We start from the raw sequence: 26,663 nt of genomic DNA, 5'->3' as shown, positions 1-26,663 counted from the left end.
TGTACAGTGACGCCTGTACTGGATGTGTGTGGGGTGAGTGCAAGCCAGTCTGTAGAACCGGCTTTTTGGAGACCCCCCCCCACTAGGGTAGTCAAAGCCAGTGGTGCAGGGGACACCTTAAAATCTACGGGTTCATCTTGCTCAAATCATACATTACCAAAGAGACCAGGACAACCAGCCGTGGAGGGAAGTACGTAATTTATTAGCTCGAGCTATGGACAGAGGTCCCAGAATGGTACAAAGACAATTCTACGGAGACTGCTGTTTTACTCCACAGCTTACACATATTTATAGCGCTAGCCACGCCCATTTGTACAATACACAGTTCCACATTTTGATAAGTTCCTCATTCTGACAAGTTCTTCGTCTGTCTTGTGGTGCAATCGTGGTCAGGGGACATCTGTTCTCTGATTGCACAATATCCACAGCCCCGTGCTTCCTTGTCCAACTGGTGTGGTCATGGGGCACAGCCTTGTGCTTCCTCTATTAGTTGGTGTGGTCACAGTGCACAGCCTCGTGCTTCCTCTATCAGTTGGTGTGGTCACAGGGCACAGCCTCGTGCTTCCTCTATCAGTTGGTGTGGTCACAGGGCAGCTGGTTGTGACAGCTTGAGTTACCAACAATGGACAGGATGTGGCTGAGTATCTGGCACAACTGGGGGATGAGGCACACAGGCAGCTTCTCGGAATCGGTTCGACCACAAGGAGCAGGGAGGGTTGGGCAAGTTTCAACAGGGACGTGGAAAGCAATTTTTCATCAGGCTGCCGAGAGCATGGCAACACAAAATGGAGTCATGTGGGTCATTTTAAAATACAGTTCAACAGTCCCTCCTGTTGCCATGCAGAGGCAACAATCAGTCGTCATCCAGGTCAATGTCCATCATCTCCTGGACCTCTTTCTCGATCATCATCATGGCATTGTGATGGTGTGAATTTACTTGTTTGTGTGCCAAAGAGGTGGCACAGAGCCCACACAGCGCGGGCACGCATTGAACACAGAGGCAGCAAGAGAACAATGCGGCTGCAAGGATTGCAATGCTGTAAAGTCATGAGGCGGTCCGCTTGAAGTTCAGCCGTGATGTTACAGAGGGCACCGGCAGTTGCGTTGATGGAGGCTTCTACCACCCTGGTGAGATATCGGAGATTGTGACTATTGACCATAGGGCCCCAAAAGGGGAGGAACCCTTTAGCAAAGTCACCAAATTCTTGGCCAGCTGTGTCTTCAGTATCAACCACACCTCTCTTCTGGATGTGGTGTTTTCCATCGGCTGTGTTGGTGGGGGGGAGCAACCCAGCAATGTAACAGGTGCCTGCCCAAGACTTGGGTAGCCAGGTGTAGGCCTTGTTCCCACACACAAAGTACGTGTTCAGTGAGGACACCAGAGCTGGGAGAGTTGAACCATTGAGCTGGAGTGTGTAGGCACAGTCACTTTCTCCCACCCTTACTGTTACACTGCTCTTCATGCAGTATTTCCCGGGATGTGGGTAGATAGGGAGATCTCTGATAGGTGGGAGTCTTTTCTTTCCCCCACCATTGTAGATGTTCGATGGATAGAAAGACCCATGATTGTCCTCATATTCATTCTTTTCTGCTGAATCTTTATTCATGCTTGGCCACTCCGCAGCCATGATGTGGCGGAATGCTTGTCTGCTACTGATCTTTCCCAGGGATTGTGTGGATGTATCATCTGAATAGAATGCATCAAAGAACACAGTGTACCAGCCGTAGGCCGAGCCAGCTCGAGAAAAAGGAGCAGGAATCAGGGACATCCCAGTGTTTGCAGTATGGGGCAGCAACTCACATACCCAACAGTTTGTCGTGTTCACCACAAGCTGGTGCTGGTGTAGCATTTGAATGAAAGTGTTGTTAAAGAAACCTGTCCTTTTGTTTCTCTCATGGGTGGGTAATGAAACATGTTGATGATGTGATTCTGTAGTGGTAGGAGGCTCAGATGCTGCAAGGGTAGCATGTATTACCCATCCGAGGCAGGCCAGTCCCAGTGAAATAGTCATTAATACGATTAGACAGATCGAGTACCGGCCACATATTGTCTTCTTGTACTCTTGTTTCTTTATATCTTTGCTCTTCAAGCTTTCAGTGTTCATTTTGTTCATCGTCTGCTTCACTTGGTCTTCCCTAGTTGCTGCCTGTGATTGGAGGTTGCTTCACTGGTCAGTGATTCCGGCGGCCCTATTGGCATGCTCCGGTCCGCTGTACCGGCTCTGGCCAAAAGCACCGGTGTATCACAGCCCTGCAGCGGTTTGTTGGACCATGTCAAGCAGAGGGCAGAGACCCTTGTCTCTTCAGTCCTTTTTTCTGGGTCGGAGGTTGTACCGGGTGGACCTGGGCGTTGTCTGATCAGGAAACAAAGGCTCTGGCTGTTGAGTGTCCCGCAACCTCAGATGCGGAGGAACGGCAGATTGCAGGATGTCGTCGTCCTCTCGTTCAGATGAAGCCCAGGTAATGTTGGCGTCACTGAAGGGTACAAAGCGCGGGACTCTTTCACATTTGTTGTCTCCCAGGCCTTCCTTGACCCACCGGTCGTATGGTAGTGGTAGAGGCACCTTCTTGCAATGCACTCCGTGGACCCAGTTTTTTCTTCCTGCCACCTTCACTGCAGACCTGGTAGCCAGCAACACTTACTGGGGCAGCTTCCACCTCGGCTCCAAGTTCTTTGTTCTCTGGAAGTTCCGGATGCAGACCCAGTCACCGGGCTGGATGGTGTGACAAGGGCCCTCTGGTTTGGGTGGCAGGATATCTTGTACCTGACGATGAATGAGACCTAGTTTAGTGGTCAATTCATGTAAATAATCAATCAACAATGGGTATTCACTGGCGGCAGTAGGAGGTGATACCAATGAAAGCACAGACCTCCTTCTGCATCTTTGGCGGGGGCATTTTACTGATTGTATTCGTTCAGGGGTGAGGCGGCGTCCCTCCCTTGACAGGAGATGACCTAAGTAGGTCACCTCATGTCGACAATATTGGAGTTTGGATAAAGAAACTTTGTGATTGAACTGGGCCAGATGTAGGAGCAATTTAATTGTAGCTTTTTTACACAACGCCTCGTTGTCTGCTGCTATAAGCAAATCATCAATGTACTAGAGTAGTGCTGTACCTTGGGGTAGGGTCAGGGAATCAAGTTGGCCCTTGAGGGCCTGACTATAAATTGAAGGGCTCTCTGTATATCCTTGTGGAGCTCTGCAGAACCGGAAACTCCATCCTGCCAATGAGAATCCAAAAAGGTCCCTACTCTGTTCATCAACGGGTATACTAAAGAAGGTGTTTTTTAAGTCAATGACAGAGAAAAAACATGCGGACGGGGGAACCATAGTCAGTAGGGTGGTGATATCTGGGACCACAGATTCCACATGATAAACAGGGGGCTTGGAAGGATCGGTGCGTTTTAGGACAGGCAAAATTGGGCTATTGCACACATTTCCTCTTGTCTCTTCAACTACACCCTTGTCAACAAGTTCAGAAATGATCTGGAATAATGCCCTTTCCCTTTCTTTGGGTATTTTGTATTGGGGAAGTCGGGGAGGGCGAGCATTTTCCTTCAGGGTAACAGAAAAGGGGGATATGGACAAAAGGCCGACATCAGTATCACCTTGGGCCCAAAGATCAGGAGGGACATTCTGAAGTTCTTGGGGAATTGGATCTGAGGAGGCTAAATATACTGGGTGTGTGGTGGGTGACCCATAGTGATGTCAACCCCATCAGGAGAACAGTATATTGTTGCATGTAATCTTTTTAATAGATCTAAACCCAACCAATTTTCGCCACATGTGGAAGTCAAAACCAAAGGGAAATCAACTGTGTAGGGTCCTATCGTTAGTTCCAGTGGTTGTGAAATGGGGCTAGATACTGGGGTGCCAGAAAACCCTACAGAAATGTTATTCGCGCCAGATAAGGGGGCCCCAGGGACTTTGGACCTAGCAATAGAACTTTTGGTTGCACCAGTGTCGACCAAGAATTTTTCCGTAGAGCCCAGTGATGTAACATGAACATACGGTCCCTTCTGGTCAACAGGAATAGGCACGGGTCCCTTCTCTTGTTCTTGGCAATCCTAGTAGGACAAAAACCCAGTCCCTTCTTCAGGCTCATAATCCTCAGTAAAGTAATTGCGGTCCTCATAATTAGTGGTATCAAATCTATTCTCTTGCATAAGGGAGCGCCTGTCCTGTAACTCTGTTCTAGGTCTGCCTCGGCCAGGTCCTCTCTGGGGACGTTGTCCTGTGAAGCGGTCAGCGGGGGCAGAGTTGTTCTGGGCCGACAAAGGACACTCGTCGCGCCAACGACCCTCTTGGCGACAATAAGCGCACTGGTTGGGTCCCAGCGGCAGGCGAGGAGTCACGGGGGCAGGTCTCTGAGCTATTAGTTGAAACTTAGGGGCACCTCTGTTTTGGGTCTGGGTCGGGTATGCTTGTTGGAGTAAGACCTTTGTCTTTTAGTCTTTAGTCTTTTTATCCATTCTATCTTGCTCTTCATTCTCCCTATTCTCATAGTACTGGGTCATTGCCAAAATACCAGACGGGTTGGAAATGGGCCATGCACTTTCTGACATTTTGAGCTTAGTCCCAAGTTCTGGCAACAGATTAGACACAAATTTATCCACAAACAGTCGCTGTCCCCCTTCTGTAGTCATGTCCTGGCCACTATAGTCGTTGAATGTGCTTTCGAATCGTGTGAAAAAGTCAGAGACACTTTCATCTTTCTTTTGTTTGCAAGCAGCTAATCTGTCCCAATTAATACGGTGGGGTGTCAACATCTTTTTCATGGCAGTAAGTATCTTGGACGGAAGGGCCAAGATCATGGGATCGGGTTTCTCACCGCCAGTTCAAGCTCTGTCAGCTTCCTCAAATTCCTTCCATGTATGGCCAAATTCTGTTTGATCATTATGGCGTATTTTTGGACCATACTTTAGTCGGTACTACTTGTCCCATTAACATATCTATATTTGCTAAAGTCATTACGCAAGATTGGAGTGTCTGAGTCAATTCCTTATAATAACCTGCTGGATGCGTATCCACTGATCCATTGTCATCCATATATCCTGAGCGGTGTACATAGTGTTATTTTCCATCCATACATGAGCTTGTTGACTCATAGCGAGTTGTTCCTGTGTACTACCTATCAGTCTGCGCAAGGTGCGTCGTCTGGGAGTGGGTGGTCTATGCGGAGTTACATAAGGGATATAATCATGGACCACTGACCATGCATTCGCTAATAGCCCTGCACTGGGGGAAGGCATTGGATGACTGTCAACAAGAAATGGGTTGGTTGCAACGGGAGTTAAAGGCACGTTAGGTTGGACAGGTACGGGACTAGTGGAAGGTGCAACAAGGGGAAAGGAAGGATGGACTTGCATTGGTGCGGTGGCCTGAACAGTCGGGGCGTTGGGAACGAGTGGCTGAGGTATCGGATGGACCGAGGCACGGGCAACAACTGGAGCAGTAGCGGGGGTCAATTGGGCGGGATCAAGGGCCGGATACATGGCGGGAGTATAAGGGGGAGGGGTGTGCAACCTGGAGGCCATGAGAGAGTCATCCTCCTTGTCCCGGGTCTTTCCCGGAACCTTTTTTTGTAACATAACATCCATCTATCTGCATTCTATTTAATCTATTATGTATTACTATACCCTCTTCTATTCTCTGATTATCATGATTCTGGGCTTTCTGAATCACACTCATACGCATTCATTTAGCTTCGTTCTTTTTGAGTTTGATTTCTTTCTGTTTGGACTCCTTGCGCCAAACCCAAAAGGAATCAAGCATTGCAGGCCTAACTTTTCTCTGAAACAATTTCTCCTCTAAATTATCTAATACAGGAGGCTCAAAACTACCATATATTGGCCATTGCAATTCAGTATTACCCTTTGTATACTTGTGAACATAATCAGGCCAACACCATGTTTAGCATAGACTTCATGATTAGGGGTCCCCAAAGGAGGAATCGGACAAGATTCTTCCAATGCGGAATCCTGTGTACAATAACAACACCATATCCGGAATTTACTAAGTTCAGGCATCTCTAGATGTGTATCCTGGATCCAAACGTCAAAGGGTACAATCAAATATTTACAGCCTACAACTGTGCTTACCCCTTGGCTTCGGCTTTTGCAAAAGTCGAATCAAATACCAAAACCAAAATACAATTCTCCAAAGAAGTGGGCCACTCCCACTCTTCACTGACCGTTAATCTTCCGTCACACGGCAATTGTCACAAAGGTCTCGATCTCCAAAGACTAGGAACCGGAACTGGGGCATCAGTCGGGCCGCAGTCAGGTAGCCCACTGGAGGGAGGAATCACGCAATCGGAGACCTCGTGCCCACAAAGACAATTTTCAGCCAATGTAGTGGCGCGTCTCCCTGGGAATTCGATCACGGACCCCTCACGACCACCAGGCTTGATGACGACCACCGAAGACGCCCCACGTTTGGGTGCCAGATTGTAGAACTGGCTTTTTGGAGACCCCCCCACTAGGAGAGTCAAAGCCAGTGGTGCAGGGGACACCTTAAAATCTACGGGTTCTTCTTGCTCAAATCATACATTACCAAAGAGACCAGGACAACCAGCCGTGGAGGGAAGTAAGTTATTTATTAGCTCGAGCTAAGGACAGAGGTCCCAGAATGGTACAAAGACAATTCTACGGAGACTGCTGTTTTACTCCACAGCTTACACATATTTATAGCGCTAGCCATGCCCATTTGTACAATACACAGTTCCACATTTTGATAAGTTCCTCATTCTGACAAGTTCTTCGTCAGTCTTGTGGTGCAATCATGGTCAGGGGACATCTGTTCTCTAATTGTACAATGTCCACAGCCCCGTGCTTCCTTGCCCAACTGGTGTGGTCATGGGGCACAGCCTCGTGCTTCCTCTATTAGTTGGTGTGGTCACAGTGCACAGCCTCTTGCTTCCTCTATCAGTTGGTGTGGTCACAGGGCACAGCCTCGTGCTTCCTCTATCAGTTGGTGTGGTCACAGGGCAGCTGGTCGTGACAGGTTGAGTTACCAACAATGGACAGGATGTGGCTGAGTCTCTGGCACAACTGGGGGGTGAGGCACACAGGCAGCTGCTCGGAATCGGTTCGACCACAAGGAGCAGGGAGGGTTGGGCAAGTTTCAACAGGGACATGGAAATAATTCTTCATCAGGTTGCCGAGAGCATGGCAACACAAAATGGAGTCATGTGGGTCATTTTAGAATACAGTTCAACAAGTCCGCACGGAGTGCTTGGTGTCGGCAACCACTTGAACAGTGGACACCAGTACAACGGAAACTGAAAACACCTACATAACAAAGTCAACTGCTGAGCAACATGGAGGGAGCCGGAGAAAGTCCATAGATAACAAAACATGCAAACAGAATTGCCCGTGAGTTGCAGTGCACTGAGGTAGGGACACTACAGCTTAGCACACCCATGTGAAGAAAAAATCTCGGATTGTGTCCCTTCGAGACATTCCTGATGCAGATGCAGTGGGGTGTGTTAGACCTGCATCATCTTCCTCATCAGTGTCCCAGGTCTCCCACACTGCTTGAGGTGACATTGCTGTGCAACCTTGCAACAACACAAAACTCAATCAGTAACGGACGATGGCTTGCGGTGCACTGGGTTAGTGGCACCTGGAGTGCTGAGCAGGGTATCCGACTGATGATGGCATCCACGACAGGTGTAAGCAACTCCGTAAATCCGTCAGGACCACCGTTTTGACTCTGGCAGATGGCGGTTGGAGGTGGTCCTGGCGGTTGTGGTGTGTGCCTCCTGATGTGATGCGACGTCCGGGCCGGTCAGGACTTGATTTGATGTGTGAGCCCTGGTGGACCACAGTTGAGGCCGGAGGCAGCGGACAGCGCAGGACCACAGACATATGGTGTTGATGACCCTAAGGCCATCGCCTCAGAGGCCATCCCATATCTCAGAAGTAGGGGTCCCGGACCTGACCAGCACAGAGTTAGTGGCCCCGGATGCACAGCAGTCGGCACAGGCACCCTGCCATGGGATGGTAACTTGTGGTGCACTGAGGTAGGTCCACGTGCAGTGAGCAGGTCCTCATCGATGTCCAAGGTGAATGTGGTGGAAGTTTGCAGGGGACAGAGGAAGGTGTCCTCCAGGGCATGATGCGGATGGTCTGATGTTATCAAGCAGCAGCAAATGGAGGAATGGAAAGTGCCAGCCTCGTTTTCACCACCAATTCGGTATCAGCTACATGAGGATGAAAACTAGCCCCTAGTCCATAGACTCAGACGCCACCAATGTACGACCAGAGAGTGTCCATGAATGTCAGGTAACAGACTTAGTGGCATCGGTGCTGAGAGGGGATGCAGTCTGTGATGATGCCTGTACACTGATATGAACTCCGCCATCGCTAAATCAAGACTCTGTGACCTACTGGACCGCAGTGTAGGCCGGAGGCAGCGGTCAGCAGTGGCCCACAACCACCTGTCATGATGCATAGAGTTAGTGACATCAGGGCAGTTGTCAGTAGTGTTCGATCGACTCCCTAACGATGATCCTGTTCCCTCTGGACTGCAACTCATCATCCTCATATATCTCTCCTTGCGTGCGATGATATGTATTCTGCCTTTGAATAATCAATGTTCAGTTCCAATTCTGTGACCTACTCATGCGCAGCGTAGGCTGAAGGCAGTAGTCCACGTAGGCCCACAGACACGTGTGGTTGTAATGCTATGCACAGATTTGGTGGCACCACATCGAAGGGAGTATAGTGACATGAACTCTGCCTTAAATAATGTTCACTGCCATGGTGTAATCCCGACTCAGTTCCAAATGTGTGACCTACTTGACCGTGGTGTAGGCCGGAGGCGGCAGCAGAGTATGTCAATGAGAAAGGAGTAAAGTGGGCCTGTGTCGTGGAGGCCGTGATGGTCTGAGAAGGCTGTCAAGGTCGCGGGCCTCGGGCTTGGAGCTTGCGCATGCAAGTGGTGGGCCCTCTGTGACACATGCCAGAGTAGGCAGGTGATGATCAGTGTGGTCTGGCTGCGCAGGGATGTGCCAGATGGGTTCGCGCCCAGCACGCCGGGGTACGGCATCCACACAGGATTGCAGGCAACTCCGCTCACGAGGACGGCATCGGCCTCATGGCGTGGTGAGTGGCGCCACCCTGGCAGAGACGTTGGGCTTTCCAGAAGAGGACCACGCCGAGGGCTACATGCTTTTTATTCACACCCCTACACTGGGCTGGCATACACCGGGCCATCCCACTCCACTCACACTTACGGGGGACGTAACAGGCAACATTTCCACAAAATCCCCCACTGGCCGGGGTGACATGGTTGCATCCACTGTCCACTACACTCCATACAACAGAAGTGTATGTCGCCATGGATATGGGTGTGTTCTGCATACTGCAGTCTGTCCAACACATCTCCGCCACTCTTGGCATTGTGTACTTTCCCAATCATGGTACTCCTGCCTCCTTCACACGTGCCTGGTTGCCACCTCTCCCCACATTCTGCTAGTGTGTGGCTGTGGTGCCATGCCGTTGATGGCTCATGTTCATGTCTTGCCCAGGTTACCATTGTGAGTTGTTCTGTCATGTCTGGTGGGTGGGCATGTTGTTTTGCATGTTAGTTTTGATTTTATGACGTGTGCATTGCCAGAGTTGTGAGCTGCATGGTTGTGGAGTTGCGGTGAGTGGGGTGTTCATTTGGTGCCATCCTGGGAACGCTGGTTGCTGATGGACTGTCGGAGGATGGAGGAATCATGCACACTGACTGGATATTTGGAGGCAACATTGGTGGAGGTTCCACGGTGTTCGGTTGTTGCCTGCACATTGATGTGAGACATGTGCTGTCTGTTGCGGTGATTGTATGCTGTGTCGGCAGGGGGCACAGGTATGACATGTGTGCTGTGGATTGCCCCCAACACGTGCGTGCATCCAGCTATGGCGTATGGTCCTTGCTTGGTGTACAGCGGATCCTCTGCATTGTGTTGGATGTATAGGGACTGCAGTACCTGGCTGATGATGATGTCCAGGACAGGTGTGAGGCACTTGGATGTGGCTGGCTGTGTGACTCCTCCGACTCTGGTGGGTGTTGGTTGGGGGTACTAGGGGCCAACAGGTACAGCACAGCCAGCAGCTTTGTGTGGGGTGGGATGTTGGTTGTCCGCTGTGTTGGTGCCATCGGCCTCTTGGGCGATGATGGTCAGGATGCGTAGAATGGCTGTCCTTTTGAGCCTGTAGTGGGCAATGACATTGTCAGGTGTTGGGTCTGTGTGGCTGGTGTGTTTCCTGGGGGTCTGCTGTCTTTGTCTGCGCTGCCTCTGTGGTGGTCCGGGGGCTGTTCCAGGTGGGGGTTGGGGTTCTGGGGTGGTGGCAATGGGTGTCCGTGTCGCATAACCAGTGGCTCCATGACATCTGTTGCCCTTCTGATGTGGCTGTGGGCTGTGCTCCCTTTTGTGGTGCAGACTTTGGTCCGACTTTGCACCAGGTCAGGGCAGGTGTTATTTTCCTGCTGCTAACGCGCCTTATCGCCTGTTTTGTGTTCTTATCGCAGTTCTGTCTGGTCATTGTAAATATTGTGGGCTGGTGTTGTCGCGGCTTTTGGCACGGGAACGCATACTCTGCATCTCTTTTGCGATAGTTGGGCTGTCTTCTGTGGCGATGTTTCTTGTAGCTGCTATCGTGGGTAAACTGGTGATATTGGCTGTTTGCACTGGCTTGTGAATGGGGCAATACATTTAGCGTGACTTTGGCAGCGCTAAAGTGCCGATAGCTCGCAGATAACTCCTTGAGAATATGCCCCCTAGTGCAGGTGATTTAATTAGTGGGCATCCAATAGCGAGTCTGATGTATCCAGCATAAGAAGTAAAACAAACGAAGGGTCTAGCACTAGTACCAATATAGGGAATAAATCAGCAGCACCGACATCTACATCTTTTTAAAGGGAAGTAGAGAGATATCAAAAGGGGACCAAGGCAGAATACAACAAATGCCAAAGTGCAGCAAAACGACCAGGAGGGCTACAACAGATCGATTAGAAATAGAAAAAGAGGGTGTTCTTACCAGATCAAAGACACAGAAAAAATAGATTTCTCACAATGTACAGGAGAAATGGTTGCCAAAAACGATGTATTAAGTACTGACAAAATTGATGAAATTGCAATTGTTGATTTATCACAACATACATTGAACAATGATGAAATAAAATTGTTATCCAAAGGCCTTAATTTTTGTCCAGGCTCCAGACCTGATTTCAACCAAATACATATTGATTTTTTCAAGTTAATGCAGAAATTGAAGATAAACATTTTTTTTGCATTGAATCCAAATGTTAAGAGTAACCAGGCAACATCACATCGAGTCTGTTGTTGTACAACAATCCAGGATATAAAAAACCATACAAAGTCTCTTGTCACTAACTGAAGAAGAAGAGAACATTCCCTCTCTGTCACAATTATTTTTAGATCTAGATATTTCTACAGATCTATGTTTGGATAGTGTTTTTTTCTTTTTTTAATATTTTTTATTTTGAAATAACCATTAAGCAGTACACAATTATTACATCGTAGACAGTTCAGGTACTTAGCACAATCAAGCATATATTGTCGTATCGATTTTGAACATCATCAATAACCATATAACTGAGTTACATGCACATAGTTCCAGAATGTCGCCATGAACTATAGACTCTGTCCCTGTGAATGTCTTTAGTCGCTATCATCCATTGGATCTATCTCCTGTGGGGGTTCGCATACATTTCTGCGAAAGGTATTCAAACTACCCCAGATCTTTGTCCATTTTTTGTGGCAACCCGTGTGTACATACACTGCCCTCTCTATGACCATAGCAGCATCCATGTCTCGGCACCAATGTTGCAGTGTGGGAGTTTGCTGCGATCCCCAGTTGTGCGCTATGTTCCGTTTCACCAATGCAAAAACAACAGTTGATGGACAGAATGCAGAACAATTGTTTCCGGTCCAGGGAGGACCTGGCTTGGCCGTTCGGGCTGGACTGTTCCCATGAGGCACAGGGTCAAGACTGATTTGCATATAGCCAGGTCTAAACTTGGGTGGCATGGTGAGCAAAAGAATGATGGATTTAACCTGCAATTGTTGCTGTTGTTTTAACTGCCCTTCAGCTGCCTCCTGCTCCCTGCCTGATAGCGCCCCCAGCAGCGGTCCTAACGCTGCGAGGGAGAGCCTACGGGAGTCTTGGCAGGCGCCATCGGCCACGCCGTAGCGAAGGACACGCCCCCCTCGAGGCCACGCCCCCTCTGCGGGGTATAACTAGCCGCTGAATCACGAGCGCGTTAGGTTACCTTTAGTTCTCCTGAGGCTCAGCCGGGAGTTAGTCTTGCGCTATTTTGCACATGTATACTTTTTAAAACTTTAAAACTTACCTGCAATTGTTGCTGTTGTTTTAACTGCCCTTCAGCTGCCTCCTGCTCCCTGCCTGATAGCGCCCCCAGCAGCGGTCCTAACGCTGCGAGGGAGAGCCTACGGGAGTCTTGGCAGGCGCCATCGGCCACGCCGTAGCGAAGGACACGCCCCCTCGAGGCCACGCCCCCTCCCCGCCCTATAACAATGTGTATGCACCGGAAGCGCAGCGGACGAGCGCAGCGGGCGTGACGAGTCCGGGCCTAGGGCCAGTCCCTTTACCTCTCAGCCCCCAGGACCCATCACCTACAATGCTGACACTCTCCACAGTCTCAGGACACCCAACAGGAACTGCAGTCGAAACAGCTACCAAGCTGACACCTTGCCGCCCATATGCCCTGACTGCCACTACTCCTTCAGACCCAAATGTAATTTGGATCCACTACACGACTTTCGTATGTTATTGCTGAACTGCCGCTCCCTGCCAAAACATACGACCGGAATTACACTGTTAATAGAGGAACACTCACCAGACATACTCTTTCTTACAGAAACCTGGCTATCCCCTGAGGCCGATCCCGCGGTCATAGCAGCCATTCCACCAGGCTTTCGAATCTCCCGCCAAGACCGCCCCAAAGGGAGAGGAGGAGGTGTGGCGTTAATCTATAAAGAACAACTTCACTGCCGAGTAGTTCCGGAAATCATTACGGACTGTGAGAGTCTTACCTTCAACATCAAATTAACACCCAATAGTTGCCTTTCCGGCACTCTTATCTATCGCCCTCCCGGCCCCTCGAAGCAGTTCCATGTCAGCCTACCATCTAGCGTGGCTGAACGTCTTACTACCACCCCTAACTATATCCTGTTGGGTGACTTCAATTTTCATTTTGAGTCATCCTCAGACCACGTAGCACTGACTTTAGCAGAGGACCTAGCAGCTCTGCAACTCTCCCAACGGGTCCCCTCTGCCACCCATGTGAAGGGCCACCTGCTGGATCCAGTCTTCAGTAATTGCCCTGGCCTTTTAACCAGTCCACCAATTCCCCTGCCTTGGACGGATCATTTTTTGATCCCTATCAACTGGACTGTATTCAAAAACCCTGAGCCACCACCTACCACGAGATTTACGAGAGCCTGGTCCCGCTTAGCAGCTGACAAGTGGTCCAGCAAACTTGCTGAGAATCCACCTAGGATATATGCCAATCCCGACCTTGCCCACCAGGCTTACAGCAACTGGATCACTCAATCCCTCGACGTGGTTCTACCTAAAAAGAAAATCACGCTTAAACGCTCTCTCAAATCCGCCCCGTGGTACTCAGAGACCCTTAGAGACAAGAAACGACTCTGCAGGCAATCGGAGAGACGTTGGCGCTCTGATTACTGCACAGATAATAAAACTCGTTATCGAGAAACCATCAGCGAATACAAAACGATGATAAAAGCAGCACAAGCCTCATACTTCTCCGCGAAAATTTTACTTGCCAAATCTAAGCCCAAGGAAATCTTCCAGATCATCAATACCCTCACTAAACAGTCCCCTTGCACGCAGGCGGATGTGTCCACTACCCATTGTGACGATATTGCAGAGTTTTTCCACCAGAAAATAAACTCTATCTACTCTTCCTTTCCCCCGAGAAACCCTAACCACTCTACCCCCTTTCCTGATCTCGCTACCCCATCATCCACTTATCAGTCACCTTCGCTCACTCACTTCCCCCCTCTGGATCTAGCCACTCTTGATTCCCTGGCACGGAAAGTACAATCCGGATCCCCAGAAGACCCAGCTCCACCAGACATAATAATGGCAGCCTCGCAGGTCACCCTACCCATTATTAAGGAGGTCTTAAATGCCTCCATCTCTTCCGGTACGGTTCCTACCGTATGGAAACAGGCGATGGTTAGAGCCTTATTGAAAAAGCCTACCTTGGACTCCACTAATCTGAGCAACTACCGTCCCATCTCCCTGCTCCCATGGGCAGGTAAGATCCTGGAGAAATATATTAATTCACAATTAATACATTTCCTGGAAGACAACCACCTACTGGACCCAACCCAGACGGGCTTCAGACCAAAACATGGGACCGAGACCGCCCTTCTCATGGTTACAGAGGAAGCCAGAAAAATCCTCGATCAAGGAGGATCAGTGGCAGTGCTCCTCCTTGATCTCAGCGCGGACTTTGATACGGTCAGCCATGTCACTCTGCTGGAACGCTTATCCCAAGCCGGGATTAAGGATAAAGCCTGGTCGTGGTTCCAATCCTTCCTAGAGAATAGGTCCTTTCGCGTGTTTGAAGGCAATTCGGTGTCCACCAGGAGACCTTTGAATTGCGGAGTCCCCCAGGGCTCTTCTCTGAGTCCTGCCCTCTTTAATCTGTACATGAGGCCACTGGCTAATGTCGTCCGCCCATTTGGAATAAAGATCATTTCCTATGCGGACGATACGCAGCTGGTGGTCTCCATGTCGCAGGCTGCTAATCCATCTGCTCGTGGCGGGCTCAGAGAGTGTTTGGAGGCAGTAAAGACCTGGATGTCCCTGTCTTGCTTAAAGCTGAATGGGGACAAAACCGAGCTCATGCTCCTAGGTCCCTCAGATCTCAGCCTCCCCACCTCCCTGTGGCCGCCTAGTCTGGGTTCTTCTCCAACTCCCAAAAATAGCATCAAGAGTCTGGGAGTTTGGCTGGATAGATCGCTGTCTTTTAATATACAATCCACAAAACTCTCAGCTACCTGTTTTGGCATCATGAGGATGTTAAAGAAAATTCTCCCTCTCCTCCCTCTGGATGCCAAACAAGTGGCCGTACAAGGTCTTATCCAGTCACGCCTTGATTTCAATAACGTATTATATCTTGGCGCCCCTGAAGCCACTCTGAGAAGACTGCAGACAGTCCAGAACTGTGCAGCACGCATTCTACTAGACCTTCCCCGCAGACAGTCAGCGAGGTCGGGACTGGTATCCCTCCACTGGTTACCGGTGCGCCAGAGAGTAATGTTTAAAGCTATGTGTATAGCTCATCAGGCCTTCTGGAACGCCGGTCCCAGGATCACTCGGGACCTAATCACCCACTATATGCCCAGAAGAAGTCTACGTTCTAGTCAGACCTTCCTTGCAATGGCCTCCAGAATTAAAAGAACCAGATCCGGAGGCAGAACATTCTCCTACAACGCCGCAAGGGCCTGGAATGCCCTGCCGCTGTCTCTCAGAGCCAATCCCAAGCTAACGGCCTTCCGCAAACAACTGAAAACCTTATTATTTCACTCAGTCTAACCTTCTCTTCCCTCCCTCTCCAGGGCCCACTGGTCGGATTATTGGTACTCTTAGCGCTTGGACGCCTCCAGGCAGCAATTCGCGCTCTACAAATGCACTTCCAATTCCAATTCCAATTCCAATCTCTTGACTGGGGGGTGAATGTTTTGATTTGTTCTGCATTCCGTCCATCAATTGTGTGTCTTTTGCTATGTTCCATTTCACCAGCGCCATGCCCAAGGTAACCCAGTCCTGCTGCATGTGATTAAGATCTGTGGGATCCCAGATATTGATCAGGCATTGCTTGGGTTTGGGAAGAACCTCCACCCCCATGACCCGTGAAATTGTGTTCATGACTGCCCCCCAGTATCCCGCAATCTTGGGGCATTCCCATATAATGTGGAAAAAGTTGCCCGGTAGCTCGCACTGTCGGAGGCAGAGTGGTGTGTCAGTTCTTCCTATTTTATATATTAGCGTTCGAGAATAATATATTCGATGTAGAACTTTCAATTGTATTAATTGCAGTTTTGAGGGAATCGCTATCTCTCCTGGTGACGACAGCGCCTCCTGCCAGTCCGCCTCCTCCAGTGTACCCAGATCTTGTTCCCATCGTACCCTAAGACCCTGTATGGGATCCGGCAAGTTGTTTATAATTTTCTTGTAGACCATGGAGATGGCTTTCTTACTTAAATGGTCTGTGAGGAGGCGATCCTCCAAGGGCGAGGCTTCCGGCAGTTTTGTGCCTAGTGGAATAGCATTCATGAGTGCGTGCCTAACTTGAGCATATCTAAAGGTCTCTGTCTGTGCCAACCCATATGTTGTTTGCAATTGATCCAGAGGGATCACCTCACCCTTTTACAAAGATCCTTGGTGATGCCTATCAGATCCCACTGTCTGAAGCTCTTTGTGTTCTTCAATTTGCCTAAGCGCTGGGTGTCCCATAGTGGTGTGGCCTGGGTTAGCACTCCCTCCCACCCCATCTTGCGCTGAGCTTCAAACCATATTCGAACCGTATGTGACGTTGGACCCGTGAGTGTCAGTCGGCGTACGTTATTGTAAAGTGTCCCCATGATCCCTTCCTTGTCGCGGAAATGTCTGTCCATTCGGAATGCCGGTTCGTCCTGTGGCACATGAAGCAGCTGGTTTATGACCGCAAGGTGCGATGCCCAGTAGTACTGTTGGATATTAGGGAGAGCAATCCCGCCATCGTACCATTCCCACATTAATTTATGCAGGGCAATCCGACCTGCCTTACCGTCCCACAATAGGCACGTTAGGTTCGCGTTTATTGCCTTGAAATATGCAGGAGCAACTGGGAAGGGTGTGTTTTGTAGGGCATAGAGGAATCTAGGGAGCACCATCACCTTGAAGAGGGCTGCTCTCCCGAGCAGTGTCAATGGCAAGGAACGCCAATGTTTTATATCCTTGTGCAGTCGCGTCGGGGGTGGCGTAAGATTTTCTGCTTTGAATCGTGTATGGTTATGCGTCACATAGATACCTAGGTATCTAAAACCGTCCATCGTTATTTGCAGTGTGCAGTGACGTGGGATCCATGGGGGGGGGGGACCGCTAAGAACGTATAGGAGCGACTTCTCCCAATTTATCGTATAGCCGGCGACCCGTCCGTACGCCGCACATATATCTAGCAGCACATTTATGGAGCGGGCAAGGGACGCCATGTAAAGGAGTATATCATCTGCATAGAGCGATATGTGGTCCTCTCTGCCTATCGTTCATTTCAGTCCGCGAATAACCGGATCCTGTCGGTACCATGCCGCCAAGGGCTCTAGTACTAGCGCAAAGAGTAGCGGGGACGGATAGTGGTTTTAAACCAAAATCCACTTTCCAAACAATGCTAGGTAGTGCCAATGTTTTAGAGACCTTTCATCGGGTAGTTACTGCAAACCTATATTCATGGGAGGACACATATAGACCAACAAATCTTAACAGGAAAGATAACATCACCAGAGGAGAGATACAAGCTCTACAAAAACTGAATTCACTTCTGGAACTGATTCTAAAAGAGGCTGACAAAGGGGGTAATTTGGTACTAATGGATACCAAAGACTATCTCATAGAAATTGACAGGCAGTTGTTAGATGTGAATGCCTATGCCAAACTCACCCAGAATCCAATGAGAGATATCACTAATCTGGTGGAAACTAATCTTAAAAGGTGGAGGGAACTTGGTCTTATCTTAGACTCAGAATTTAAATACCATTTCGAGAATTAGTTCTTCTACAGAATACATTTTTGAATATATTGACCACTTTCTACAACCAATGGTCAGAAACCTCCCTTCCTTTGTTCTGGATACTAAAAATCTACTTAACCAACTCAGTGACTTTAATTGGATGGAGGAAGGTTGGTTTGTCACCCTGGACATCATTTCCCTCTACACCTCGATTCCCATCACACTGGGGTTAGAGGCTGTAAAATACTTCATGTCAAGTAAAGATGCCTCCCTCTGGGAACATACTACGAAGCTGATCTAAATGTTTTTCTACACAATGGCACGTGGTATAAACAACACCAAGGGGTAGCCATGGGGTTTACATTTTCACCCTCTTTTGCTAATTTATTCATGAGCTGGCTAGAAAAAACCTTTATCTGGGATCGTGGCAAGGCAACTTAGCCGATCGGACGTGCCTCTGATCGGCCCCGTCCCAGGCCCCGCATAAATGGTGAATTAAGGCATCCATACAACCTTTCCAAGCACCCCAGGGGGAAGCCAGGTGAGGGGGGAACACCAAACGCAGCTCCGGTGCCGGGGGAAGCCCCCGCTGCGCGGCAGAGAAGAGTCACCGGTTCGTGGCAACCCATCAGCAGGTGGTGCAACATGGCGGCCCTTCCTGCACAGAGCTCCGAGCAGTGGTGGCTTTGAGCCGGGGCCTGGAGGGATACAGATTGGAGTGACAGCGGCCCGTGGAACACGCCACCATTAAGAGCCCCCGTGCGAATCCCGCTGAGCGACCAGCGAAGCAGATGGAGGGGTGGCTTGCTCCCCCGCCTGATGGCAGTGGGCCTCACCGGGTGCAATGCCCAGGCTTATCGGAGGGAGATCGGCAGCAGCGCGGCGTCCCGTTGGAGCGGGCACCACTTTTCCCCACTGCCTGTTGGATGAGGATCAGGGGTTCAGAGCAATACCCCAAAGCAAACATGCAGCGAGTGGCGGCACCCTCCCGGCTGGGGTAATAAGGAAGCAGGTGTGGACTCGAGCCCCTGCCAAGTGAGCGCTGCACTCAGGGCACCCCCCCGCAACTGCGGGAATGGCGGCAGAGGCCCGAGGGAGACCGGACAGAGCCCAGTGCGCATCTTGGACCATGTGCTCCTGAGCTTAAGATGGCCGCCGTGGTGGATGCATAACAGGGAGCAGCATCAGGGAGCAGCAGAGGAGTAAGGGGCAAACACATTGCTCGTGGTGGCCTGTAGAAAGTTAATGCTCGAGGCAGCATATAGTGGAGCGGTCCAGATGTCAACTCGCCCACGGAGCATGGGGAGCTTGCTGCCTGACACTACTATGTCTGCCAAACACTGAGAACAGTCACCGGAGAGCTCTGGCAGCAATAAATGAGCTGTGCTGCAGATCTTCTTCCCGGTGAACACAACGGGTTGCCAGAGTAGTGAGGGGAGAGCCGCTGGAGTCCGTCGCCCTCCTTGAAGTGACCCCACCCTGACATGCAAATCGCCACTCCTTAGCGGGTCCTTTCGTGAGCACTGGGAGCCCTAGTACTTCGCACCTCAGCTACGCATACAGGGATGTGAGGCGTGGCAGCAATTCCTTTGGCGAAACGAAGAGTGCACGGCCTGATTGCACGTGACAACAAGGGCGGCCAAGAGCTGACCAAGCAAAGCAGCCACCTATGCAACCGTAAAAGGCCCCCAATAATAAGGTCTCCAACTACTTTGCTGCTACAAGTGCGGGACCGACCAGTGGGGAATCGTCACGGCCTTCCGGAGCAATGGCGCTCACCAGGGAGGACCTCCTGTCATCCCTCCGGGAGTTTAAAACAGAACTGAGAGCGGACATTAAGATTGATATTGACGCCTCCTTTGATGTGTTCCGGGCAGAGATGAGGGAGAAGCTAATGACCTTACAGGCCGAAGTGGACTCGGTGGGCACCAGAACGTTAGACCTCATGGCGAAAGTACAAAAATTGACGGATCACATTAAACCACTGGAGGACCACTCTGCGAACGTAAGCGGCCAGCTACGAGCCGCCCTGCTCAAATGCGAAGACTTAGAAAACAGGTCCCGTTGAGATAATATACAAGTCCGTGGCCTGGAGGAAGACCTCGAGGGACCGGACCTGGAGGCCTTCTTGGTGGGCCTCTTCTCCACGGTCTTGAGGAAGGGCGGTTCCAAGATTCACCTGGAGAGAGTTCACAGAGTGGGGCCGCAGCTCCCCGGTGGGAGGGGCAGGAGTCCTCGAGACATTCTGGGGAAATTTAGCTCATTTAAAGTTAAAGAATTGGTCCTTCAAAAAGCTATAGGTGACAAAGTCTCCTTTCAAAATGCAATGTGCACACTCTATCAAGACGTGTCCCAAGCCACCCTTCTGCGACGACAGCACTTCCGCCCTATCACTGATTGCTTGAGAGAGAAGAAGGTGCGATACAGGTGGACCTGGCTGTTTGGGATTGCGTTCCAATGGGACAACAAACACTTGCACTGCACCGAGCTGGAGGAGGAGGCAGGTATCCTGGGAATCCCGACTTTGGCCCCCACCGGCACAGCAACTTCGAGCACCTCAAAAGAGGAAAAGCGACGAGAGTGGCAGGAGGATAGCCAATGGCAGAGAGTAGGGCGCAAGAGTAACACTTCTCAGGTCTGAACTGACAGAACGTGAAATTCCAGGAACAGTATTCTTTTAGATGACGAGGTGTTTGGCCCCCTCCCACCCCATGAGGGAGCAGCGCGATGTCATTGTGGAGGGATGGATGGAGCGGAGGACTTGCAACTCACTAGACTTTGATTATACCACTCGCCCACTCACCACTATGTGGCCAGGGGGCCTGTAACTCATGGTCCTAACGGGTGAACGGCTCCTGAGCTGAATGCAATGGAAAGCCATCTCTCAATATTTTTGTTAAGGAGACTCTCATGGGAGGGTGGCTGGAGCAGAGGACTTGCACTCTTCCGGACATGTTGGATCAGGTGAAGCTGACAGACTTAAGCAGCTAAAGTAGGGGAACTCAGGAATGTGACAGCCATTGGGGGGCTGTATTGGTTTTTCATGATGCATATGCCTTAACAATTGATGATGCAGGGGCTGGGGGAACAGGAATGGTTACATTACTCGAGTTGAACTTGGGAAGGAGGTTCCCATCTACGATGGGGGTTCTCTGTACTCGTTCTTATTGTTCATTCTTTTTTATTTACTCAGTTAGATGTCATGGTGCAATTTTATCACTTTTCATTTGCAGGTGGGAAGGGTGAGGAGTAGATCGGAGACAAAGCCGGTGTAGGGAGCTACACGGGGAGGCAGGGTCCTATCCAGGTATTTATGGCAGTCTGGACTCTAACTTGGAATGTCCGGGCGCTAAACTCCCCTAATAAGCGACAACACCTCTGGAAATACTTACTCAACCATAATATCCAAGTGGCGGCCCTTCAAGAAACACACCTTAAAAAATCAGAGGAACACCGCTTGAAACATAAAGCTTATCCTCTTATATTCTGAACCTCTCAAACCTCTAAGCAGAATGGGGTGGCATTGCTTTTTAATGCGGGTCCCGTTTCAAACCCAAGATTCCAAAGCTGACAGAGCAGGGAGGTACATTATGGTCAGAGGGGACCTAAGGGGCTGACAGTGCATGTTTGCACCAATATATACACTCAATACGGGGCAACAAGACTTTATACTCTCCTTCCTCATGGCCTTAGAGAATTTTGCACAAGGGGACATCCTCCTATTGGGAGATTTCAACCTTATCGGGGATCAGTGGCTGGATACAACTCATCCACCAAGGGCAGGAGGGGGGATCTTTGGCAAAGCTATCAGATTGCAACTCCAACACATGGGCCTGGTGGACATATGAAGGGATAGTAATACCACCGTTTGTGACTACTCTTCCTTCTCATATTTCCTCAAGACGTACTCCTGCAACGACCACATATTTGCGAGCCAGTCCCTGCTCCCCTCGGTGCTACAGGCGCACTTTCACCCGATCTGCCTATCTAACCACACCCCTCTTGAACTGACCCTCAATTGGCCGAACCCATGTCCAAAACATATACGATGGTACTTCCTCAACATTCTTTGCAGGGATCGACCTATGTGTGATGAAATTAGGCAAACTATCAAAGAATATTTTGAGCAGAATGACCCCAAGCTTACCTCTCATGCCACCACTTGGGATGCACTAAAAGCGGTGGTCCACTACCCTGAAAACACAGCAGCGAGACGAGCGTCTCATGCTGGTAAGGGAGTTGCAGACCACAGAGCAGGCACACAAGACCAGCCCCTCGGCTCTGGCGCTGCGGAAGGTAACTGCCCTCAAATGGAAGTTCCAGGCCATATACACTAATAGGGCAGAAAAAACTATCTTACGCCTACAGGCAAGGGGTTATGAGGAAGGAAACAAAGTGGGTTCCCTACTCGCATGCCAATTAAGGGCCAAACAGGAAAAGGGGTATAAAAGACTTATAGTAGATGACGCGGGTATCTCACATAAGACAGAGGAAGGGAAGGCGCAGGCCTTTGAACAGTTTTATCATACTCTTTACACTTCTGAACAGCCAAGGGCTCAGGATCAAACAGGTTATATGGACCCCTTGGACCTCCCACAGGTCCCGGCTAACAACAGTGAGGACTTGGCTAAACCCATTACCCAAAAGGAAGTGCAACAAGCGATTGACGCACTTAAATTGCAGGAGGCGCCGGGACCGGATGGGTTTACGGCACTCTTTTTCTGTACTTTCGGTCCGGAATTAGCCCCTTTTTTAACTGCCTTATTTAACGTCATCGCCTCTATGCAGCAGGTCACCACCCTCCATGAGAGAGGCGACCGTGGTGGTAATTCCTAAACAGGAAAGGATCCTTACCGCCCGATCGCCCTTCTGAATCTGGACGTTAAGATTTACTCCAAAATCTTGGCTACTCGCTTTGAATCTGTACTCCCAGGTCATATTGACCCAGACCAATCCGGCTTTATTAAGGGCCGACAGACCCATGATAATTTGAGGTGCATCATCCATATAATATAGAAGGCTCAGAAGAAAATATCCCAACGGCTCTCCTCGCCCTAGACGCGGAGAAAGATTTTTACCGCGTGGAATGGTCTTTTTTGTTTCTAGTGCTTCGCTCTTTGGATTTAATGAGACCTTTGTAGGGATGATCAGTGCCAATTATCACACTCCTAACTCCCCAGTCCTGGTAAATGGCGTTGCTTCCCCCTCTTTTAACTTGGCGCATGGGACCAGGCAGGGATGCCCGCTGTCCCCTCTCCTTTTTTCCTTGAGCATATAACCCCTCGCACAAAAAATTAGAGCCAACCCGGACATACAGGGGATACAATTTGGCACAGACGATCATAAGATTTCACTTTTTGCCAATGATGTGCTTCTTCCGGTTACAGAGCCAGCCATCTTTCTACCGGCGATCCAGGAGGAGCTTAAATTGTTTGAGCAGGCGGCTGGATTTAAGATCAACCTGGCCAAGTCCTTTCTACTTAATCTTACCTTACCTGAAGCGGTCTGGCAACGAGTGGAGAGCGAGTCACCATTTAGCTGTACAGTTGAAGAGATTACCTATCTAGGCATCAAGCTCACCCCCCCAAATTTCAGATCTTTACATGGCCAATTTCCCTCCCCTTCTACACCAATTAGAAATTGACCTTGGTAAATGGAGTGTTGCATACGTCTCTTGGCTGGGCAGGTTTAATGCCATCAAGATGAACGCGCTCCCCTGATTGCTTTACCTCTTCCAGGGGCTACACATTCCAGTGGAGGATGGTCTCTTTAGAAAGCTTCGCCAAATGATCACTAAATTTATTTGGCTGGGAAAGAGAGTTCGATTGCATCTCCGCCTGCTCATGCACCCACTTGGAGAAGGGGGTCTTGTGCTGCTGGATTTCCAGGGCTACGCTGCGCATAATCATAGAATGGTCATTGCGTGCCTCTGAGAAGCACTGGCTTCATATGGACAGACAGATATCAGGCCGAATCATATGGGATTTATTATGGAAGCCTAAGTAGGACAGATCGCCCAACGCCTACATCAGTACACCCACATCCACCATGCTACAGGTTTGGGATGCACTTACCTGGAGGCTGCAGCTGACTACCTTTCCATCACCGTAAATGCCCATACACTACAATGCTGCCTTTCCCTCTGTGCTCCAAGAGGGTCCCTTTGAGGCTTGGCGGGAGGGAGACTGTCTCATAATTTCCCACCTCTACCATAACGGAGCGCTTCTCACCTTTCACGAATGCAAGAAGCAATTTACATTACCTGCCAAGGAGCAATTCCACTATTTGTAGCTTAAACATTGGGTACAGCAACCCCTGGTGTGGCTGGCCAGTACCAGAGACTTGCTCTCCATAGAGAAATTTGCCTTATCTGGGTCCTCCTCCAAGGGATGTGTTATAACTTGCCACTTGGTAGGTTCCATGTTTCCCCCCCTCCTCTTATCCGCTGTTGGTACAGCTTAGAATGTTGGAGTGAAGGCAGCCTTGGAATGTTGACATACTGCCTTCACAGATGTCATGACTGCCAGCTGCTAGGAGTGCCAGTTAACTTCTGACTTAATAAAGTCTGTTCTCAATATATATATGGTGTACTTACTTCATCTTGGCGACGAGGAGAACTGTGGCTGTGGCAGGGACAGCGTGGCACTCTTCCCTGTGAAAATATTCGGCATGCTGGCAACTTGAAGAAAAGAATCGTGAGGCTGGGTAGCGGAGCGCTTACGTTGACCCTCGCTATAAGGCGGTACAGTGGTGAGTTCTATGCGATGGAACTTTGATCTACATCTCTGCGTGAGAGGCGATGGCTGTGGCGAAAGAATGCAGCCTGATTTATGAGGAGAATTCACACGAGTGGCGCAGTCTGTAACGGATGGACAACGGAGGTGGCGTTCTGGTTGTGGCGTTCGCCTGACGGCTGGAGCTGTCCGGTCTGGTAAGGCTTGTGGGGCAGCGGCGGCTGAGGCGACAACTGTACCAGCAGCATATGGATGTGTCCTGTATTGACAGTTGCCGTACCACTTCAGAGGTGGTTCCTGTCATGTGCGATCTGTGAGGAGCAGGAGACCGGCTGTGAGAGGCTGCTGTTTGCCGGGGTGAGGAGCGCTTTTGTTGTGCGGCGGTCGTTGCCGCGGCATCTCAGGGGAGGTCCCGGTCCCGCACGGCGCTGGAGGTGCACCGAGGACTGTCCGTGAGTGGCGGTGGCGTGCTGGAGTTAGACGCGTCTCTGCAGTTGTCTCTGGGGCAGCGGTGCTCGTGTCACGGCGAGGGAGGCAGTCCGGGGACGAGAGGCACCTCGGTGAATGCAGTCTGCGCTGGTGTCTTTACCCAGGCTGATCTCTTCAAAGGAGTGAGGCGCGTCTTTGCTCTTGTCTTTGGGGCAGCGGTGCTCATATCACGGCGAGGGAGGCAGTCCGTGGGCGAGAGGCGCCTCGGTGAGTGCAGTCTGCGCTGGTGTCTTTACCTCAGGAGAACACGCTGATCTCTTCAAACGGAAGGCAGAAAGAGATACAGGAAACACACGAAGGGACTGCTGGGAGCCTACAGTGAAGATAGAAAGGGGACTGAACTTCTGTTAGGCATTCCTTATGGTGTATCAGTCTCTTTGTATTGTTTTTGAAGGGTGTCACCTTTGAAGAGGGCTCTAGGAGCCCATTTACAAGCAGCCTTACCCCTATCATTAGATTCCTTGCCACTCACTTTCACATTTAAGGTCATCATTACATTCTCCTCTGCTTAGCCTCTTAATATTTTTTACAGTACCTAACCATGGCGGGGGCTGGAATGAGTCAACCCCCACCGTTTTTGAATGAATTAGGGGAACCTGACAATCCCTGGAAAAGGTGGGAAGGTATTTTCAAATCATACCTGATAGCCATTGGTGGAGGGAACTTCTCTAATATTAGGAAACAGCACATTCTGTTACATAATTTAGGTATACAGGGAAGGAAAGTTTACGAGGACATAACAGGGAGATTAGTAGAGGATGAGGTTCAAGATGAGGATGAAGGGGTTGATGTTTATGAATACACATTGCGTAAGTTAGAAGCACATTTTAAAGTGAAAATTAATGTAGTCTTAGAAAGACACAAATTTTTCAAAAGGGTGCAAAGAAAGGAGGAGAAAGTGTCTTCATACATTGCTGTGTTGAGAGGAATGGCAGCTACATGTGAGTTCGGGGCACTTACTGATTCATTAATCAGAGACCAATTAGTAAGGTGCACCAATGAAGAGAAGGTGCAGGAGGAGTTACTCACAAGGAATCCGGATCTGGAGGAAGCCATAAGCATAGCAAAGGGTCTGGAACATACAGCCATATGTATGAGAGAGATGAAAGTGTCAGAAGAAAGGAAAGAAAAATCCATGTCTAAAGAGGCATCGGAGGGGGAAACAGTGTGCAAAGTGGAGAACAAGTTTAGAGAAGGGGTGAGCAACAAGACGGAAGGTCTTAAATGTTTTAGGTGCGGGAACCACAACCACCTGGCCAACAATTGGCGATGCCCTGCAAGGAACGTCACCTGCAGAAGATGTAACAGAAAGGGACACTTTGCAAAAACATGCAATGTAGGGAGCTCAAAGGTTCACATGGTAGATCACCCTGAAGACGTAGTGGGGGAGGAGAAGAATTTTATATGTCAGATAGAAGAAGAAAGTAAGGAACAGAGTACACAGTACCCAACTTGTGAAATAAAGCTAGAGGGAGAGAAATTTAAGGTGTATGCAGACTCTTGTTCTCCGTTCACCTTAATAGACAAGCAAGTGTTCAGTGAGAAATTTGCGAAACATAACATCACCCCACAGGGTACAACAGGGTACCTATCCAGTTGGATGGGATGGTGAGAATGAGAATATCCTTTAAAGACAGGCATACCGTGGGGAAGGTAT

The sequence above is a fragment of the Triturus cristatus genome, chromosome 5_1, assembly GCF_964204655.1.
Source record: "Triturus cristatus chromosome 5_1, aTriCri1.1, whole genome shotgun sequence".
Taxonomy (NCBI): domain Eukaryota; kingdom Metazoa; phylum Chordata; class Amphibia; order Caudata; family Salamandridae; genus Triturus; species Triturus cristatus.
The sequence above is the reverse complement of the archived record's forward strand: the minus strand, read 5'-3'. Positions refer to the sequence as shown.